We start from the raw sequence: 17,289 nt of genomic DNA, 5'->3' as shown, positions 1-17,289 counted from the left end.
TTTATTTTTTTTGCTAGGCATTTTTACGGTCACCGCTATTTTTTTGTGCTCTTTCTCTTTCACTTTTTCTTTCCCTCTGCTGTTTTGTTCGATTACTTTTTTCCGATTTTTGTTTAATTGCCAGATCGTCACAGTGTGTTATAATATAATTTCTTTCGCGTCATTTTATTTTTAGGTACTATTAGAAAATTACAAAATATTTCTATGTAGGGTGTACAATCGAGGTTTCCAAATTCTATATCGTATATCCTGTAATGAAGCTTAAATTGTTAAGGGTGTGCTTGTTACATTTAATTCCTCCCACACATTTTCTATTTTTTTCATAATATGGATTCTCTTAACTCGTTTTTTCCATAGTGTTCCTTCTTTTTTACTATCTCGTCTGACTCGTATGTATCAGATAATTCTATTTTATTGTTCTTGTCCTCTTTGATCGTTTTTTTCTTCTCGTACGTGCTTATTATACTCGTGCGGACGGAGCATTCATGACACCGTACCCTTCTTTTCTCTTGTTAATCGACGAACTTACACAGTTCTGGACAAAGCAGATCAGAATTTTTTTTACATCTTTCAGAATTAGGTGACGTGATAGTGTGTCTGAAGTGTTTGTTGTACCAGGTTAATTTACGACATTGCATTTGTATCCTCTCAACACTGTCTTTAGTCTCGTAAAGAGCAGCTCTAATTTTTCAACTCACACTTTTGTAGGAGCATTATGCACGAAAGCAAACTAACGATTTTAGAATTTTTTCTCTTGAAAAATATGTAACGAAAGTAAAATTTTACTCCCACTTCCGATCTCGGTGATACGAAAAAAGTGATACAAGTAAAGTAAACTCACCTATGAACCATGCTAGAAGTGACGATACCTTTTAGTTATTTTATAGGATAGTCCTAACATATTTTTAATGTAAAATTTTTTTTACTGTTAATTAATTTTTTTATCATATAACTTGTTATATACAATAATAAGTATTTTTTTGTTTTTTTTTTTTACAACACTGAAAAACTGTTTTTTAGTAGCAGATTTTTTTTCTGGCAATTATTTTGCTCGTATGAATATACCTACAGATATACCTGCATATACGCTTTCACGCATATTTGACCTTATCTTTCTTGTTTTATTGAAAAACCAACTTGTGGATCTATTTTAAATTCAATATCCTCATCTTATAATATTCTATCATACAAAAAAAAAATTAAACATTTCTACGAATCATTTCCTTATAATGGCAATTTTACGTGATTCTTCCGTAAGGTTACACGCTCAATTTAAAATTCGTTTTTAAATTAAACATATAAAAAATGGTACGATCAATTACATTTTTGATCAATTATTATGCACACGTTATCATTATAGTTGCAATATATTTTATTGACAATATATTAAACATTGATTTTATGACATTCAATAAACATAATTTTATCTTCTTTGATACATTGTAGTGGGTTATTTAATATGTCGTTTTGTAAAAGGTATCTACATTCATATATTATTAGTCAGAGAAGTTTAACTTAATACTCAAGTACCCGAGCACCAACTGACGATTGGTTTTGACGGCAGACTGCTCTTTCACGAAAACTATAGATTATAATAAATCTTTATCATGTAATGGGTAGCGGAGTTCGCTTCCCTTTAAGTATCTTGATACGTACCAGCGTAAATGGTCAACGTTACCTTGACTTAAAATTTCCCTAAGTATGTTATATTCACCAGTTAAGACGATGAGAGATTCATTCATATTACGACCCAGTATAAGGATTGTGAACTTTACATTTGCTTTTTAAAAGTGTGTTTTCTATCAAACAGCTATTCTTTGTAGTCGATATTTTGGCATCTGCATCCACAAAAGATTTTGCACTACGTAATTTCAATTGATTCCCGTATAAAAGTGCTTTGGCTTGCATTTATTCTCTTTTGTTTATTATTAGGCGTTTGAGGTGAATACTTACACTCTAATTCAATTCTAGAGATACTTTAATTTTGTTGCCGTTCGTGCGCTTTTTCCACACAGTATCTCGCTAGATTTACCACTAATGTTTATTATATTTGACCCTGTTGGCTTTTTCTCTTCCTCAGCTGATTCTTTCTCATTCTGCCATTTGCACTCTATCTCTGATTCAGAGGGTTGCTCGGCACTTAAGGAGCACGACGAGCGTTCTAGGAGTTAAATGCTTCGTACAAGAGCCATTCGTCCTGTATCCGAGTGTATTGTTTATGTTATTCATTGAGGGTCCTCTCTTCCGATAAGTGCAACTCCTGTTATGAATTTAGTTTTGGTACTTGCTATTGTTGTATCTATTATTGGGGTCACCATAATTGTGATTGTTATAATTAATTAATTCATTACATAATTACTTAATGGCAATTAATAATAATAATTGTAAAATAAAAAGTTTTTTGTGATTTTCATATTGATTCATTTTATATTGTTCTTAACAGCTACTTCGGTACACTATACTTTTATAAGACAAGTCGCAATGAGCTACTAAGGCTTAAGCGTACAATTTAGACTCCTAGAAGTGTCGTCATTAGTATAACAAACAATTTTACACAGATGTACACATACATGAAATCTTAAATAGCTGAGCAAAACATGTACGAGATAAATAAAACTTATACGTACATAAATTGTATGCAAACTGCGAGACAATTTAATATCTTCACATTTAATATCGAAGAATCACTCAAGTCAAATTGGCAATTTAATACAATATGACTCTCTCAATTTACTTACTTCCAATAATTGTAATGAATCTAGTTTTTTACTTTTACTTCATACGTTTAAAACTTTACATATTAAATTAAAGCAATTTCTATGTTCATTCAAGTGATTCGCATAGTTAAACACATCTAAGTTTTTTTTGTATGCTCTCAAATTCTTTTTGATACGAAAACTGAATCCCTATAAAAATACGTTTTTACAAAACTAAAAGTTAGGTGAGTTTGATATGTAGAATTAATTTTTTATGAGGAATTTCCGCAACCTTTATGTACTTGCAATAAATTGTATTTTTTCTAATGTATCATTACATAGCCATGCAGAGTTGTGAAATCGAAATATAAATGTAGGTCAAATTCCGTTCTGTTTTTTAGTGCAGCTTACTTTTTGTATTGCACTTTAGTATGACTTTATCTATTCCTCGTACTTTAACGAAATTAAACTAAGTAATATTTACATTTGACTGGTATTGTATATAAACATTACATTGAATAGATCAAAATAATGCCCTAACAATTTTATATACTTATAACGTAACTAAGTATTAATATATTCACTGTTAGGTTTGCATTGAGAACGTAGTAGTCAAATGTCAATATTACTTAGTTTGATTTCGTTCCAGTACGAGTACAAGACAGAGTAATACTTCGAGTGTCATACAAAAAGTAAGCTGCACTAAAAAACAAAATAAAACTTGACCGTTTTTAAATTTTGATTTCAGAACTTTGCATGGCTGTATAATGATGCATTAGGAAGAATACAATTCATTGCAAGTATATAAAGGCTTGAGGAATTTCCCAAAACATATCAATGCTTCACACCAAACTTACCTAACCGTTTAGTTTAGTTAAAAGATATTTTAATAGGGATATCATAACTTTTTACGAAAATACCATTTCTTTCAGTATACTACAAAAATTAATAGTTTATTTACCACAAAATTTATAAGAAAGCCGCTCATACAGAGACATGGACAGTTAAATAAATACTGAATTAATTTCCACAAATAATTTGTAAATATGTCTAGCTAAATATATTTCCGTAAAAAATACAATATAAGAATTTTCAATGTAGTATGCTTTTTTTACTAGTTTTCTTAGATACATATGAAACTCCTGAAAGCGATATGCAAGTTACTTGCATACTTATTAAACAGTTTCTTAATTTACTACTACTAAAAAAATTGATTTTATGAATATTTAATTATAAATTACCCAAATCTATAAGTCAAGGGTACTCTGAAAATAGTTATAATTTCCTATCTTATCGTTCAGATTATATTGACAGTATAGCTGTGTTAGATGATTTATTTTAAATAGATGTTTTATTGAACAATACATAAATCACCAAATTTCATGATTGTCTTTTACTCATGACACACAGTCAAAACAATTAAAAATAAGGTTATGCTTTAATCGTCTGCCATCTCATTTTTTATTTTTCTTCTCAAGCTTCAAATCAAGTCGTCAAATGTAGACTTGATTATTTGAAACAGTAAAATCAATACTTTTTTTTTTCTTAATAAAACAGCGATTTATTTTATAACTTTGGTCTACTAACTAAATAATTAAAATGATATTATAAATCTGGAAAACTGTAATCATCTTTGCATTACCCATTTCCAATTGCTGATCATTTATGTTTATCAAAAAATCGAAAATTTTCCAGTTAACTGGTGTTTATCCACATCGAAGACTCTATGACAATTATTTGATTAATTGCTGATAATAAATATAATTAAATACTTTACTTTGATACCAATCTAAAGTCTTAAAGTATAAAGATGCAGGGAGTAATAGTTATAAGAGTACATTGATAGTATTTAAGATACTTAATTGTCATACATTTTTAATTTGCTCTTAGGTAGTGAAGTAACAGTTTATACAGTTTGTATGTGTCAGTAGCATTGGCTCAGTGGTAAACGGGCTTGTTACTGATACAACGCTATTCCAAGGGTCAAAAGTTCAATTTCCACTACGCGCAGATTTTTTCAAAAACTGTTTTCACCGGAAAAAGTTTCTATGAAACCTCAGCTGTTTCCGTGGAGTTTTCCTTCAGAGTAATTCCAGATTTTTGTCCTTGCCCCTCAGGTCTTCGAGCCTAGGTGAATGTGAAACAGGGTTGGCCCATAGGTAGGAATTAGCATATCCGATGCCAGGTGCCGGGCAGGGATCACCGGCCTCACCAGCGAGGAGTAGTCCCTGGAAAATGGGGCTTCTCCGGGGATTCTAATTAGCCTGGTTCCGATGATTCGGCAAAGAGCGCCGGCTTAACCGGCAATGAGTAGACGTCCTAAAATACGGAGTCTTTTACAGGCTAAGGCTACACAGTAGTAAGTCAACCCGATGCAACATTGGTGCAGAGAGTATCAATTTAACTAGCAAGGTGTTACACTGGAGATACAAACAGTTCCCATGGTATTACATGAAGTCGGATAAATTAGCTGATTCATGGCCTAAACAAATCTGAAACTGCCAACTTCACTTTTAAAATTTTTTCTGTTGCATAATAACAATACAAATAACATATTAAGATTGGACGCCAATCTCAATAGTGCAAGATGGTTGAAAAAGTTAGAAAAAATCGTCAGCGTCATTTTTTTGCGATTTACGGAAAAACTATGCATTTGACAAAAAAATGTAAAAAATAAAAATGCGTAATAAAAATATGAAACTGTTGAGATTTTTGGAGCTCTAATTGGTGTAGTAGTTTTTCAGTTAATTGCAAAAAACAACTTTTTTGCGCCATTTTTTCGAAATCCCATAACTTTTGTTCTGTTTCAATTAAAGACTTGAAACTTCAACAGAATTTGTGTTTCATAGGACCTTATACACGTACAAAATTTTAGCAAGATAAAAGTTATACTTCTTGAGGAACCTTGAAAAAACTAAAATAAGGTCCTTCCGAAAAATGGCCGTAAAAAAGTTGCGGGCCAATGTAGCCCAATTTTTTAATCATGTTTTTGTTGATCAAGAGTTGCTCTACAACATCCTGCAAAACCGTACCATTACACCTAGCCAAAGTGTGAGAAAAAATTGAGTTTAAAAAAAGGAGCTTCCGCAGTCCTGTAGTAGGGGGCCACCGAGCTCGAAATGCGGCTATAGAGAAAATTTCGCAAAATTTTGACTCAAATGTTTTTTTAAATTTATTTACGTTTTAAATGGAAAAAGGCAATTATCATAATAATATAATAATATATTTACTTTTAATTGAGCATGTCTCGCATGCATACAAATAACAACAGTAACAAGATACTTTTTAAATTCAGCATTTAAGAAACTTCGAAATGAACTAGAAACGAAGAATTTTTATGTAGCGATTTTTTTTTTTTGTTAACTCTTTTAGTAAAAGAGTGTATAATACTAGGTAAAAGTATGTAAAAGTCACTTCTTTACGCTGTTGATCGTTCAAGGTTTAATAAAATTATGAAAAAAATTAATTTTTTTAAGCCGGAATTGAGGGCCTCAGTTTGAATGTACAAACAGGTTTAAATCTTCGCAGTATTTCGTATACGATCCACTTGTTGTTTGATGAAAACGGCATGCATGAGGTGGTTAGGCATTTGAATAAGTCGGTTGATACGATTTTTGAACAGTATGTTTATCACGTTCGTTATCATTGGAAAGGCGACATATGCATTGTCTTCGATGGTTACCCAGATTATTCAACTTCTACTACAAAAACAATGAAGCGCTCTCACCGTACCGTAAAAATCTTCAGTCAAGACATTAAATTCGATCGCACTGTTGTTATTTGTATGCATACGAGGCATATACTTAATTGTAAGTAAATTTTTTTTTTTTTTTTTTTTTTTTTGGAGTGTGGTTAAAAGAAACAGAAATACTTTAAAAATGTGTCCTGTAGTGTAGTGTCATAAGATTGTGTCGTGTGGTGTGGTGGCGTTGTGTGTGTAGGGGGATCGGAAGTACGTCAAGAGAGGTGGGGCGAAGCTGGGAGAATCAAACGAAATCCACTTCCATTACACTTTTCCGTTTTCTTAAGGTCACCAATCTGAAATAGTTGATTTACTGTGTAAGGCAGAACGCGCCTATAGAAGTATAACTTCAAAAATTTTTAATATGATTTAAAAATGGAGTAAATTGATTATGTCAGTCTGTGTAACTTATAGAGATCCAACATAGGTCAAGTTCCTCTAACAGATAGGGTGGTGTCGTAACAATTTTTTTCCAGTCATTTTTATTGTAATTCCTATTTTTGGTCATTCAGGCGCTTTCCATCATTTATTCGTCTCGTAGTAGCAGGACTTGTGCTTACATTTGATGTAGTATCATTTGTCTGTGTATCTGTTGTACCAGTAGATCTTACGACTACATAAGTATGAATGATGTTCGGTTTTCGTATTGCAGAATAACTTGTGTTGCTGCTTTTTTTGTTTTTTTCATGTAGATTTGGTTGCTATTAAGGTAGTGTTTCTGTATTTTTTATGATTCCTGACCTGTTGGTGAGTGAGTGCCGTGTTCGATAAGTATTCGAAATTCGCTACAAAACAGTTGTCTTTTCAGTGAAGTAGGCAATGTTGGTTTAATTTTAGGATGAATTTCTTCAACATTTTCGTCATAAATTATTTCTGTTTCTTATCGGCTTTCTTGCACTTAGCTGAGAATTCTGGATTGTGCTCTAGTGATATTTTGGTAATTTAGCTTCCTATCAGGTGACTTTGCGTGCTGTTATATATAGATTTATGTGAGCCCGTTTAATGAAAGAGCTCCAGGAATTCTAGGCTTTGTGCGACGTTTATTTTAAATAAGTCCACACCAGTTGAAACGCAGGTTTCCTGTAAAATCTAAGGATTTTATAAGAAAATTTCAAGATACTTCGTTGATCAAAGTAAGCTAAATAACCTACGAACATTTTTTGGATTAGAAGTATAACTTTTTTTCTTTTTTTATAAATTGTGAATAACAATTTTTCTAGCTCTGTGTCAAGCCTGGGACTTATACAATAAAACACTTAGATAATGACTTAGAAACTAAAAATAATATAGATCAGTGGGTGCTTCGATACCCAAGTATGTAGTTATACTTTTCTAGTTGATGATATATAAATGCAGAAATATTTTTTACGAAACAATTAATTGAATAACCTACCACAATGTATCACAGGTAATGCGATTGTCCTTAGAATAAGGATATTCGGTAATTAGATGAGGTTTGAATTAATATTATAGTATTTAAAAAATAAAAAACAATACAGCATAACGTACTCAAAACAACTTTTAACGTTGATAACATCCCTAACGCCACACTCTTACCGATCTTATGCACCGACACACTCACTTTCTTTTGCGTATGTAACACCCACGATATGTAGATTCAAAAAAAAGGTTAAAAAAAATGAAAAACCATTATTATTATTAAATGTTGATTTAATTACATAACGCGGGTAAGTAACATAGTGTCTATAAAATATATTGCAAGCATAAATATAATTTATGCATGAGAAATGATTAAAAGTAAAATCAACTGTACTATTTTTCCTATGCCTACTTTGAAAAAAATTTAATTGAACACGTAACCTTATAAAAAACTGTGTCAAATTTGATTTATAAGAAAATAATCCATAGAAATCTAATTTTTTTTTATAGTTAGATACTATTAGATAAACACATTAAATTTCCAAATCCACATGTTAGTTCTCTAATGAAATAAGAAAAAAGAGCCCAAGTATGCGGAAAAGCATGTGTTAAAGTTTATTTATATTAGCAAAATAATTGCATATTAGGGCATCTCTTACCACTGTGAATTTTCTTTCCATTAATTGTGATGAACGTTTTTAACCCAAAAATTCATCCCAGTCGCGAATGAAAAAGTTGTAAAAGAATAAGATGCAATTAAAAAAAATTAATATATTCATCAAATTTTATATGACAAAGTCATTAGTGGAAGAAAAATGAAATGTAAAATGCTGGAAAAAGTTTAATAAAAAAACGAGTTGATTGTATAAATAATTATTCATTTATTCATCATAAAATTAGCAATATAATAAAATGAACATTTATTAATACATGGAAATATTATTACAAAAAAAAATGTGTTTAAAATTAAAAAAAAAAAATCATTTAATTATGTACTGTCACGGCCGCGAGGGGTTCGCGGGAGCGGGGAGGGGAGACAGGAGAAGAGGAGCGAAGTGACGGAGAGGATAGTGAAGAGGCAGACTAGCTTGGGAACTGGTACGAGGCAGAACTTAACGCGAAGTGAGTGCGCGCGAAAAACAGAGGTAGAACGGTAGCCGAACGCGAGAGAGAGACTCAAGATCGACGCCACCCGAGTACCCGGTAGATTTAGGCGGCGAATACCAGGTCGAGTCCAAGGAGTTTGGCTGGTGGGGACGCCCACCAGCTCCTCTCATAGGATCAAGAAATCCATGAATCAATTACACCTGATATCGCTATGAAAAGCACGTAAGTTGAGGCGAGTGTTTTTGCGCGCGTTCGGTTCCTTCGACTCGAGAGGTCTGCTCATCGTATAGGGAGTAACTTGTGCGAGAGAGACAGCGGTCTCAACTTGTTGTTAATGTTCAGGTGAGTTTCCGTTGCGGTAAATACACACCCGCGTAAATTTAGACAACTACTTGTATTTTCTTCTTTACAATATATTTTCTATTTTCTATTGAAACTGCAAGAGTTTGTGTGCCGAATTATTTAGCTTGTATATGTGTGTATTACATCCCATCCGAGAATCCCGTGTCCCGTACCTGTGCATGTCATTAGACTTCTAGTGTGGCCTCCCGTTCTAGATGTACAGGCTCTGTGGGATCGTCGACGCGATCCCGAGACGCTTGAGTATATTGATACATGGACGGAAGCGAGAAAGCAGGTACATTGACCTACAAATTTAACGAGAAGTGTCGACGAGGGTTTTCGGGCCTAGCAGCCCGATTGAGATATAACTTGGCAGGGCGTGATGTCACGTCCTGTTCCTGGTAATATATTCCTCCCACGCACTCCGTAACATGGCGCTCGATGAAAAATCCACGGTAGCTGTACGTTGGTAACGTCAATAGTAAAAACTATACGTACAGAAATTTAGGCGTATAGGTACGCGGGCAGACACGGAAAGGTCGAGCACGTAAACAAGTCACGCGTGTTTATGTGCTACATTTTGGGCTTTTGGTCGAATTTTAGAGCCCGAAAATTTTGTACACGAGTACGAGAGAGACAAGAACAGTGCTTTCAAATACCGAATGTAAAACCGTCGCTCTCGACTCGTAAGTGCTACGAGCACTATAAGTTGAGTGACTGTGTTTGTCTAGACACACAAAGACAAGTGTATAATTAAAAATTGTACTACACAAACACTAATACAATTAGTGGACGTGGCTGTGTTTCTTTTTATTTTCTTTTCTTTTTCTAGATACGAGTTACATTTGCGAAAATTCTTTGTTGTTTTTGATAACACTAAAGGTTTTAGTTAGATTAACAAAAAGGGAAAATTGCTCCATTTATTCCCTTTTGTGTGGCACTTTAGCGCAATAAAGTAGGTGTTCCATTGCGTCCAGCTAACGTCTGGACGCAAGGCTCACCTTCACAGCAGCGTCTACCCCAAGCTAGTCTCCAGCGTAAACAGGCACAGTCACTAACGTTTTGCTGTACACAAAAATTTAACTAGACACTGCGAGCAAAATGGAATCACTATCACAAGAACAAGAAGATTTGGTTGAGAAATTTTGTAACAATTTATCCAAGCAAAAAGAATGCAAGGATATATTCGGAATGCTTCAGCTAACTTGGACTAGCGACAAGAAAATAACCACGGAACGTTTATTTACGTGGATGCTAGGGAGCTACGATCCAACAAATTTTATTCAAGCAGAAGGGCATCCACATAAAATAATTATTCAACGGGTCAAAGCAAGGGCTGATTTTATCGAGGGATCTTGCATACAACTTATAGGAGATGCCGAGGATGAGGCAAAATAACAAGACCCTCACCCGTTGAGCTTTGTAAAAAACAATAAAGCAATCCAAGAAAGGCTAAAAATAACCTGCCTTGGAGAAATACAAACCGAGGAACCGATAAATAGACCAAACCCGTTCATAAAGGAGAACGACACTATACTCATAAATGACCTGGTAAAATCACTTGCAGAAGAAAACAAGTGGTTGAAAGATCAAGTCTCGAATTTACAAATTCAGCTACAGACACTAACGACAATACTGAGGCAAACCAGTGCGGGATTACCTAGCGCAAATAAAATCCATCGTAAGGAGGATTGAACTTCCATGGCCAGAACAGAATCAGCTGGACCTACATTACCGAAATATGAGGCCAGAACTACAGGTAATGGTTAAACGAGGAGAAATCGGACAACTGAACGACCTCCTACAGAAGGCAATGGAGACCAAACGGGTAATGCACCTACAAATAACATTCCGGGAACCTCCCCCACCAGAAAGCTTTCTCTTTCCGGAAACAGCCATCAAACCAACAAAGGCACACAAGGAAACAAAAAGACAGCCCAAGATCGCCGGGATTAGCAATCCGAAACCGGATGATCAGGTGATGCTCATGTTTTCACAGCTTATCAAGACCCAAGAGAAATTTCTCGAAAAGGTAACTGAAATCCCCAAAGTAAAACCGGAGACGGAGGTCAACTAATCACGACTGGCCGGCCTCGTGTTCGTGAACAATACGGAGATGGAGATTTGGGAAGAATTGATCAAATAAGAAAGGGAGAAACCACGCGTGACCAAAGATGTATGCAAATTGCTAATTGACATGATATACGGGGAGAGATCCCCAACCAAGTGGGACTTACCATCCAACAAAACCTCAACGTGCAGGCAGAATTCCCACCCACAGGGGAATAACAACGGTCCACCCCATGCCTCAAAAAAGGGGGGAGGGCGCTAATTCTCTTCATCATCGAACTATTCCCGATCCGGATCACCCAAAAGGAACAAGTCTGGAAAATCCGAAAACAGAGGAAAATCCCCACAACCTTTCAACAGACGATGCTACGCCTGCGACAAGGTTGGTCATCTGACCAACAGATATGCTCACAAAAAGGAAAACAAAGCAAGGTGGGCGTAAACGAGGGTATTACGCCCCCTTCCCTAACGAAACCCTCACAGGACCCTATGCTACCGAGAAGTAAATCCCCAGTGAATGATAAGAGGGAGGATGGCCGCCGGTGGTGAGTACAACTCGAAGTTCAAGGCTTTAAACACCGAGCGTTGTACGACCCCGGTTTCACACACACGGTAATGCGATCTATAGGACTACAGATGGCCAGTGCCTGTGGTCGACGCCTACGTCCATCAACCGGTAATTCTCCAATATGCTGGGATTTGTCACGCTACAAATTTACTTTTTTCCTTTTCTTTGAGTCTCTGGACCAGACGTGAAAATAAAACTTTACTTTCGCCACATATTTTTCAAAAAAAAATTTTTATCGTTGATTAACTCCCGTGCATTACACACCTATAAAAGTATTACTTCTAAAATATGTAAGATACACAGATATTACAAATTTATCCAATTCATGGATGGGTAAGTTATAATGCAGGAAATTAAAGTTAACGATATTCCCTATCTATGACGAGTTTTGACTAAAAAACTCATTTTATAAGTTAAAATTACTAATTTTTGAAATACTGCTATACGAAGCAATTTAAAAAAATGTGCTACCCCGACCAGGCCTAATTTTTAGTCGTTATAAGTAAAAAATAAATAATCAGGAAAGCTAGTCGCGGATGGGAAATGTCGATAAATTCAATTACCCGCACTAATACTTAACCATCTATGATGAGATTAATATATAATATTTTTGTACATACCATGAGCTTGCATGACTCAAAAATAACAGAAAGGCTAAATGTAACAATTGAAAAATAGGAGTTGAGACTTCAGTAGCGACATTGGTAACGCGCTTTTTCAGCGAGAAAGAGATCCCGGTTCAAGATTTTGTCAAGATGCCATTGTTTTCCAATTGCTACATATAACAATTTCTCTTCAAACTAGTAGATTTAATTTAAAAAATCGTTACCTAGGCAAAACTCGTCATGTAAGAGAAATGTCGATAAAATCAATACTTCGAGATTTGCGTCGATTAATCAACGCGTACTTAGAATTTGTATAGTTCTACGATTTTTTAACCTTTTTAATATTATTTTGCAAAATGTTTTTTCAAGGAAGAGGCAACTAACCTGGAATTATTTTTTTTAGCCAAACATTTTTTATTTATTCATGTAAATCGTTCATAACATTTGACTTCAACTTACACTTGAAAGAATTTCATTTAGAAGGTAAAAATATGTAAAATAAACTTTGGTGCAGTCGTAGACATGGAAGAGGTTACAAGTACCTACCTGGACGCTTCATTAAATATGAGTGTTGGCATCTGTCAATCTACAGGCAGAACTATACGATAAACCATAAGTTCACTAATACTTATCATTGACAGTATCTTATCTGACTAATCTAGAAAGCACAGTCCCAAAAAATGTTGTACTTGCTAACCACAAAAAAGTTTTACAAAGAACGCTAGCTTTGCGCTTTAGTTCAGTAGGATCTACCAGATAGCGTCAAAGTAAATTGAAGCCACCTTGATCAAAGTAAGTAAGTTTGGAGATAATACTTCCGAGTGAAATGTCGATTACCATATCGTCCACTGGTAGTACTTCAAAAACTGAGGTGTTCTTCGTGCAGCTAGGTATCTCGGCTACTGACAACACTTAAAAAGTATCTATCAACGCTTTAACGCTTAAGGGCATCATGGCTGTTATCCCCATGAACAAGATGCTACAACAGAAAGCTAGGGAAAACAACCCTAAGGAGTTCGGGCAGCCACATCTGCTAAACATATCATCAGTGTCCTCCTCAGTGGTTCGTTTCAACGGCATACCCATGGAAATAATATTTATCAGGATCGCTGACCGACGGTGAGTGGTTGGTCATTTGAAAAACTACCCGAAGAAAAGGCATTTTGGGACTAGAAATTTATCTCCACCTAGCACGCTTTCTGTACACAGAATATAAAACACCGAGGATAAGAGTCCAGCTACTTTGGGTACACATACCCAAGCTCCACGATTTCTGTCAACTAAGCCGAGTCAAGCGTAAGAACGGTGTAACAAATGCACAGAACTTTTTGAAAAAAAAAATTCTACTTTACTGAGCTGAGATGGGGCCCCTAGTATCATAATAAGAAATACATCATCAAGGGTAATGAGTAATTAATGAATGCACTACATATTTTTATAATAAAACACAAACAGTATGACCCTAAAAGTGAGAAACGATTTAGCCTTTTTGAGAGGAATTCCTTTCTTTCGAGAATGGAGAATAACTTTCTCAAGTTGGTTAAGTATTAAGAGTACGTGTTTTAAGTGATAAGAGAGTTGAGCTACGGCTTTTTTTGGAGCTACTGCATCACCAAAATTATTTCAGTGTAGGACTTTATAGGGATCTAAACATGATTTCTGAAAATAGGGCCTATGACAAAAAACTCCACATTCTCCCATCCCGAATAAGTTTAATGAGGTACGTATAAACATACGCATACATATGTCTATAAAGTTACACACAACTTTGTGTGGTTTTCTTTCACTGATAACTGAAATTTAGAATATTTATGTATGTGTAAGGATGTGTAGTATGGCTATTTATTTAAATTCTTACTTTAAATGCCAATGCTGCCGTAACAATACTATTAACCGGTCAAGTGAGAGTAAGACAGTAAGAGTAATTTATTAAAGCTGAGGACTCGGGGTCCCTGATAGCCGAAGCTTTATACATTGACTTACCAGAAGCGGAAATAGTCGGCACGCAGGCCCGCTTGAAAAAAAATTTTTTAAGGTTCAAGCTGCACATCTCTTTAGTGCTTGTAAGTAATTTAAAAGGAAAAGAAAAAGAAGTATACATATGACTCAAATAAGATGTGAATAAAAATAAAAGAAATAATAAATGCTTGAGTGCAGCAGATAAACAAAAGAGAGAGAGAGAGAGAGAGAGAGAGAGAAACATAGACTGGACTTAAAATACAGTTTATTTTATCAAAGACATGTAGTTTGTATGACAAATGCTATATTTAAGTAGATTTGGTCGTTTCTTGCGCGGGGGGGTGAGGGATTAAGGGGTGTCATATGCCTAAGCAAATAGAAAAATCATGGCTTCCAACTTAAAATCAAATAATATTTATGGTACAAATGATATGAAATACATGTACATGATTGCCAAAAATTTTATTTATATACATAAGTTGGTACGTAACTAATAGTACATAATTACTTTTGGTTTGTTGTCACCTGCACTCTGCAGTAGACAGTCGTCTGTTGGTAGTCGAAGCAAAAAGCAGAACAAAAGTTCAACATGATGGCTTCAGAAAGATCTCGTTGAAAAGGGAAATTTATTTTTAAAAAACATTACAATTTGATGTTTAAGCACTTGAAGGCTGAAAAGGCTTATAAAAATAGCTACGTAGAGGATGACAAAGTGAAAGAAAGCAAGGTAGATTTTCCTGCTATCCCTGTCAGGGGAATCAAGTAATCGATATCGCATACATGACCAAACGTATATTTTCTAGAATGAAGATTCTAAATTGTCGATGGTTAAAATTCGCTTTAATCTAGCTGCTTCAATGCAGCTGTCTTTTCCAACAATTCCACAACAAAGATTGCTACAAAAAATTCTACAGTTTAAATTGAAATATTCTCGACTTCTCAAAGTAAAAGTAAAAAATAAGTTTTTTAACCCAAGATAGCTTTTGCCATAATAAAACTGTACCGATGATTAGTAACTGGAATCATCTTGACTTCACTACTTTTCACATAGCCCGGGTCGTAATCTGGAATTCGTGGGAGAAATTATTTGGATAGGATTTTTTAGCATGATTTTACGCAAAATGATCACCTAAAAACGAATTTGCATGCTGCCAGGCTTCAAAGTTGTAGGAAAAATGTTTAAACAAAATTTTTTAAACAAATTAAAAATATTGTTTATTTTGCCCTGGAAAAAATTTTTTTAGCTCTTTTGGACAATTCTAAACAAAAAAGATGTCTTGCAAATTTTCTCTAAAATCAATACTTTTTGAGATATTAATTGTACAAAGTTTAAAAAACCGTGAAAATCGCCACTTTCAAGTATGAAAAACAACAATAAAAATTAAAAATTTTGATGTTGCCAAAGTTCTCAAATATTCTTCAAACATCTCTTGACAAAATCCTAAGGCGTTTCCGGATGTTATTTTATTGCAAACCCTTCATTTTTAATTTACAATCAAGCGTGTGCATCCTTACGGTCGGCCGCTGCTGGCCGCGGCTCTCATGCTCCGTCTCTTTCCCACTCACGAGGAGTACATGGAATTTACTGGCGCTCATATTTGATTTTAATAGTAAGTACATTATTCTTCTATAGTAATTGTGGGAATAAAAATAATTATACAATCTTTCATATTGATGAAAAATGAGGTTAACCTAACTGCACCAATCACGTTAACTCCGCAAACACCACTAATCAACCGTGCCCGCGTTTCCACTTAAAGTTGCGATGATCCACGCAGTAGCAACTCTTTAGAATATCGAACAGTATCGCTGAAAGCTCAAGTTCAACAACTACCACTTGTCTTTTGGGTTAAATATAGTAAGATACAGCCCTTGTAAAAGGTCTTTTTATAAGTTGGAGAACATCTATCCCGGTGTACCAAAGGTATCAAGCACTTATGGCAGCTCCACTGGGGGTCGTTCATTAAGTCAAACAGTTAATCTAAATACAATAACTCATTAACATTAAAAATAGAACAGACCAACTACTGTAGAACCGGTAACGAAATGTCAGTGCGCGAGTTAAACCAACCATAGTAACGCCAAATAAAAAGATGCAGGTACACGGGTATCGTATAAAGCGTTACAAGCTGCTTGTTGTGTAACAGTGTAACAAAACGCTCCAAAGAAAAATACCATAACGCTACTGAAATTTACAAGGTATACATGTAAATTCATATAAAACTAACAGACACAACAAGCTTAGATCTAAATGTCAGTGTAGTTTACGCGTAGCACTACAATATAAGTAAGTAGTATCCCGTAGAAACAAGGTACCGATGGGACGTAAGTATATCTACTCATAATAACCTCGCAAGATGACGCCATTATCAATTATAGACATGTGAGAGTCACCCAGCAGATGATTCACTTATCTACGAAGCCAGCAAATTACCAAGGTGTACTCTCAGAGAACACTCACCAGGTCACGGTCACCAGCAGTACAGCCATCACAAGCCAGCAGCACAGCTATCACAAGCCAGCAGCCAAAGCAGCAACATAGAGCAGCCAACGAAATATTGCATCGGGTCAAGGATTCAAACAGCATTTAACTTCAGCAAGGTTAAAGCAGTACAATGTAAATAAAGAGGCTTTTTCTCCAAGCACCAGGACGTCAAGGATGTCAGAAAGATAGGTGGGGCACCGCCCAGGCTCTAAGCAGTGGTGTACCTGATAAAAACTCCACGAAGGTGTAAGTAAGCTAGGCCAAAAAACCAGGATCTTTGTAGTAAAGTGAACATTAGCAATGAATCTGCGAAAGAGAGAGAGAGAGAGAGAGAG

General features: G+C 35.0%; 1 protein-coding gene across 4 annotated transcripts in view; it reads right to left on the bottom strand.

The window, feature by feature from the left end:
• lig (ubiquitin-associated protein-like lingerer) overlaps nt 1-17,289 on the bottom strand; it is a 543,185-nt gene that overhangs the window by 457,286 nt on the left and 68,610 nt on the right. The gene's annotated exons all lie outside the window — the stretch shown is intronic.

Source organism: Copidosoma floridanum, unplaced genomic scaffold (genome assembly GCF_036245765.1).
Source record: "Copidosoma floridanum isolate Cflo_tuat_1 unplaced genomic scaffold, Cflo_Japanese_pri ptg000011l, whole genome shotgun sequence".
NCBI lineage: Eukaryota > Metazoa > Arthropoda > Insecta > Hymenoptera > Encyrtidae > Copidosoma > Copidosoma floridanum.
The sequence above is the reverse complement of the archived record's forward strand: the minus strand, read 5'-3'. Positions and strand labels throughout refer to the sequence as shown.